Source organism: Varanus komodoensis, unplaced genomic scaffold (assembly GCF_004798865.1).
Source record: "Varanus komodoensis strain SLA01 unplaced genomic scaffold, ASM479886v1 scaffold5, whole genome shotgun sequence".
Classification (NCBI taxonomy): domain Eukaryota; kingdom Metazoa; phylum Chordata; class Lepidosauria; order Squamata; family Varanidae; genus Varanus; species Varanus komodoensis.
In genome coordinates, this window is record NW_025336087.1 from 15,815,448 (window position 1) to 15,821,447 (window position 6,000).

A 6,000-nucleotide genomic window follows, 5' to 3' on the forward strand; every position below is an offset into this window, starting at 1 on the left:
AGCCCTTGTCTTCACCACTAATTTACAAACCTTTGCAAATCACATTTGATAATTAAGTCCTTGAAAAAGCTGAATACATAATCCTTCAAGGAAGGAGGCCTCTTATCTTGTGCGACAGTATAGAGAACGCTGCTGGAAAGCCTTTCTTAATTCTTTCAGTGACGGGTAGAATTTTACCCTGGTGCATTTTTCATTGGAATATTTTCACAGAGCTGTAATACAGTCTTCTGAAGTATTTTTCACCTGCATAATAGTAAACAGTATTCTAGCGTTCAGTGGCTGGTTTTCAGCAGGGGTGGGGTCAATCTAATGCGTGTTTCCTGCATTGATTTTCTAGCCTGATGTGACTGAACTGGAACGACTCACCCTTTTGATCCCACCCATGTGGTTGATCACAGTGTGGGCATTGTGGGATTGTAGCAGGAGAAGTGGCAAAAGAGCAATCCTACTTGCAGTTAGTCTGTGGGAGAGATTTTCCTGTACCATCCCAAGGGCTGGCATGAGGGTATCACTAGTTCCGTTTGGGCTGTCAGAGAATCAAAGGGGTTTATGTACTGCCATGCCTAGCCCAGCCTGATTCCCATGTACCAAATGGAGTACTAACACCAGCAGAGCATTCTGCAGGAAGATTCTGGGGTCCTCTTAGGAAGTAACAGGAAGTATTATGTCATTTAAGAGAATAACAATTATGCTACTTTCTGAGACCTTCTGTGTGAGTTGCGGCAAAGGTCAGGATTGTATCCAAATCATCACGTTGGAAATAAAGAACATAAGAAAAGCCATACTGAATCAGACCCGTCTAGCAGTCTGTTCACATGGTGGCAAACCAGCTGCTTTCAGGATCCCTCAAGCAGGACAGGGGCAAGACCTCCACCTGCCCAAGCTCCTCAGCAACTGGTGCATCTGGCCATGCAGGCTCTGATAAAGGAAGTAGCACATAGGCAGCAAAGCTAGTAGCCACTGATAGCTGCCTCTATGTATTTCTCCAGTCCGCCTCTAAAGCCATCCAAATTGGTGACCATCATTACTTCCTGTGACAGTGAATTCCACAGTTTAACAAGGCACTGTGCAAAGAAGTACTCCCCTTTGTCCGTCCTGAATCTCCCACCAATCAGCTTCATGGGATGACTGCAGTTTCTAGTATTAATGGAAGAGGAAAAATTTGATTGAGTAATTTTAAACACCTCTATCATGTTTCCCCTTACTTGCCTTTTTTCCAAGTTAAACAATCCCAGCTGTTGTAACCATTCCTCACAGGGGAGTTGCTCCAACTCCAACATCATTTTGGTTGCCTTCTCTGCATTTTTTTTCCAACTCAATGAAGTACTTTTTCAGGTGTGAAGATCCAAACTGTATACAATATTTGAAGTATGGTGGCACCAAAGATTTGTATTAAGGGGAGCACAATCTTGGCAGTTTTATTGTCAGTTCCTTTCTTAATTATGCCTTTTTTCATGACAGCTATTCATTGAACTGTCTGCCACAACCCAAGATCTCTTTCTTGATCAGTCACAGCTAGCCCAGATCCCATCAGCCTATATTTGAAGTTGGGATTTTCTGCTCCTATATGCATTACTTTATAGTAGCTTACATTGAACCACATTGGCCATTTTGATGCCCATTCTACCAGGTTGGAGAGATCCTTAAATAGTTTGCTTTCATCAGCCAACTTGGTCACTTCATTTCTTACTCCTAATTACAGATCACTTATGAATAGGTTGAAAAGCATTGGTCCTCATACAGAACCCTGTGGGACTCCACTGTTTACATCCCTCCATTTGGAGAAACTACCATTTATTCCCACTGCCTGCTTTGTATTTTTTAATTATCCATAAGAAGACCCTCCCCCACCTTATTCCACAACTGCTGAGTTTGCTCAGGAATCTCTGGGGAGAGGCTTTGTGAAAAGCTTTGTGTAAGCTCAGGCAAACAACGTCTATGGGATCTCACCTGTCCACATTCTTACTGACACTCTCAAAGTACTATAATAGGTTAGTGAGGCAGGACTTGGTTTTGTGGAAGCCACATTGGTTCTGTTTTAGCAGGGCGTGCCCCTCTATGGGCCTACTCATTCTCTTACCTTTAGTAACGTTTGCAGCCAGTTTACCCAGAACAAATGTTGAGCTAACCAGTGTGTAATTCTCAAGATGCTCCTTGGACCTATTTTTAAACTTTTGTTACATTGGCCATTCTCAAGTCCTCTGGTACAGAAGCTGATCTGAGGGACATTAGAATGTGTCTTGTTGGGTTGTGGGGGGAGTGGGTGGGGATTCTTGGGCACAACACCCTCAGCGTGGCTCACTTGTCTGTGTGGCCCCACCTTCTTCTCCTCAATGTGTTGGTTGCCAGTTGGTTGGTTTGCTCCTCTGGGCCCAATCCACACCATCTCCAGGAAGGGAAGGACAAGGAAAGCAGAGGCTTCTGTTCCTTTCCCTTGCTGTTGTCAATGTTCCCTCAGTGAGGGGCAGGTGAACAGCAGCAACCACAATGACGAGCAGCAGTGTTGGGTATTCTGGAGATTAGACGTTGACTCTGGCCCACATTTGGGAGGGGAACCCTGGCATGTGCCTCATGATGCCAGTCCCTGATGTTGGATCTATATTTTTCTTGGTGGAATGCAATATATGTCAGTATAACCAAAGAAGGGATGTACCACAAAATGATTTGCAAAAGTCTCTGGACAGATCTGAGAAGGAAAAAAGGTAGGTACACATCTGAAATACTCTAAATGAATGAATGATAGCATCTCTTGCCTGCAGCCAAGGATATGTGAAAGGACCCCAGACATGCCAATAACACATATTTGACATGGATGCATTTGCAAACCACCTTGACACATCACCTTTTCTGTGTGTAGTAAAGTTCTGTAAGTATTCTGCAGGAATCAACTAGTAGCAGGAGTTTTTTTAAAGTCTCCTAGTACGGTTGGTTTGATTTCTATGAGATAACGGGGCATCTCACTTGAGAAGTGGTAAGGAACCCCTTGCATCCACTTTCCCCTGCAATCAACGTGGCTGGCTGAAGGGCAAACATGTTCTGCATTAAATCAGCTTAGCACGTTACATAACATGCCTATATGAGAATTTATGTGGAAATAATTGGAATGCAGAGTTTGAGTTATTTATATAGTATGACAGATGTGCATAGTTTCACGTTTTGGTGAACTACTGCAGACATGATTTCAGGCAATATTCCGACCATTCTACCAAAAAGCAGAAACCCAAATGCAGGTAGATGGCATAACGATGCAATAGACGGCTGGCACATCTTCTGCAGTTTTGGTCACACAGTGCACGAGTGCCGCCTAGTGGCCATTTATGAATATTTGTCATCAGGAAGGACTTCATTTTAACTGGAACAAAAAACTTAAAGATATAGAAACAAAGCTAGTCAGAAGGGGTCTCCTAGGCCATCTAGTCTGACCTCCGGCTCCAGCTGGCTCCGCTCATGTAATACCCAGCATGTACTTGTCCAACCATAGGAACCTACTAAAATTTGAATACAAGGAAAGGTTCAATCCTATTCAAGAAAAAAAGACCTACACAGCCAGTTTTTTTTGTCAACCTTGCATAATATTGTGCTCTAACTAGCTTTGAGTTTCATAGAACAACTCTTCATGCTAGAAGAAAAGGAGACAGGGTGGGGTAGAAAATGAGTTTGTGTTAGGGGATTGCTTACTCTTAAAAGTTAACAGGCTTATTCAAAACCAATTTGCGGAGTAACGGTAGTCCCATGACTCAGTCATGGCAAGATAGCTGAGTCTGATTCTTCATTCCCTTGTAGGAATGGAGTGCATTAGACATCAGTTATAGACTTGTAGGCGACAATCATACCTGTGGTAGTGGGAAACCCTCATGTCAGAGGCTCTGAACCAGTCTTTCCAACCTGGTGCACTCCAGCTGGGGAAGATGGAGTGCCTGAGAACAGCAAAACATTTATCAATTAATTGCCAGCTGAACTTGGCACGCTGGAAGGGGAGAGTCTGAGAATGTTTGGGAGATTGTAATAAACAATGATCTTAGGCTGCAAATTTACACAATTATTATGGAGTAACTCCTATTAAACATAGTGGGATTTACTTGTGAATAAACCTTCATATGCTCACTCTCTACCATCATCAATAATCACAACAGCACTGGCTACAAACCTCAGGATTGGAGGACATCACCTTGCTGCTCCTGGTCTCTGGACTAGCTGAGAAAGCAAAGACTCCTCATTTTTTTATTAAAAATACTTAATTTTGGTATTTTTTCAGGTTCTCTGAACAGCTGGTTTCTGGACCCTCAGTCTTGGCTTCATCAGATCATTAACTGGTCAAGGCTAAGATCACAGCCACTTTCTTGTGCCCCTGTAGAAATGATGGACCTATTAGAATGGTCTGTTACTGAAGACTTAATCCAATTGGTTTCCAGACAGTCCTAGCTGGTTCTTTGGCCTTTTCTGTCAGTGCTCCTGTCAGTGCTCGAGGTGGTCCTGAGTGATACTGATTTTCTGGACCCATTTCAAAGAAGCTTCAGAATGGGGTGTGGATCTGAGACAGCTTTAGATGTTCTAATGAAAGATCTACAACTCAGCATTGACACAGAGAGTGTGTCCCTTCTGGTTCTGTTGAATGTCTTGGCACCCCTTGATGCTATCAGCCATAGCATCCTTCTGGATCATCTGTGGGAACCGAGAATTGGAGGCACTGCTTTGTAGTGGTTCCATTCATACCTCTCAGATTGGTTCTAAATGATGATGCTTGGAGACTGTTGCTCCTCTAAGAAGGAACAGACTTTTGGAGTCTTGCAGGGCTCCATTCTATCTCCAATGCTGTTTAACAGCTACATGAAGCTTCTGGAGGAGATCATCTGGAGGAGTTGTGCTGGGTGTTAACAGTATGCTGATGACACCCAGATCTACTTCTTCCTACCATCATCATCTGCTTCTTCTAGAGACAGCACCTCTTCTCTGAATTACTGCCTGAAGTAATGGACTGGATGAGAAAAAACAAATTGAAGTTGATTCTAGACAAAATTGAAGTGCTAAATCAATCTAACTTGAGATCTAATCTGAGAAGTCCTGTTGGAAGAGATATACTCTTAACTCCCTCTTAAAGGTGGCAATTTATTTTATTTATTTTTATTTATTAAAACATTTATATGCCACCCCTTGCCGAAGCCTCGGGGCGGCTTACAACACAATAAAATACAATAAAATACAAAAATAACAATATAAAATTAAAATTAACAATATAAAATAAATAAAAAATATAAAAGAAGTCGCCCTGGCCAGATAAATAAGCAAATATTGCTAACAATTAAAATGACGTTTAAATAAAAAGGTCTTCACCTGGAGCCGAAAAACAAATAACGACGGCACCAGGCGGACCTCTCTGGGGAGCACATTCCATAGATTGGGCGCCACCGCAGAGAAGGCCCTCCTCCGAGTACCTACCCTCCTAATTTCTTTCATGGAGTGTTCCCGGAGAAGGGCCTCTCCCGCAGATCTCAAGGGGCAGTCGGGCATATATGGATGTAAGCGCTCCTTCAGGTAACCAGGACCCAAGCCGTTTAGGGCTTTATAGGTCATAACCAACACCTTGAATTGGGCCTGGACTTCAATGGGAAGCCAGTGAAGCTGACAGAGGACTAGAGTCATGTGAACATAACGCCCCGTCCCCGTCAGCAACCTGGCAGCTCTATTTTGAACCAAATTTGGGAAATCAGACACTTCTCTCCCAGCAAACCATTCCACAGCTAAAGGCAACCACTGAAAAAGTCTTCTGGGTATTGGACATTAATCTTACACAAGCAGACCTCAGATGATTATTCCCAGAGGAACTTAGCTGATGAGGCAGAATGTATGGGCAAAAGCCCTCCTGCAAGTATTTTGGACCCAAGCCATGAAGGTCTTTAAAGGTAATTACCAATACCTTGTACTGTATCTGGAAACACTGGCAACCAGCGCAAAGGCTCTACAATAGGCAATATATGGTCTCTGCATGATGTCCCAGAGACT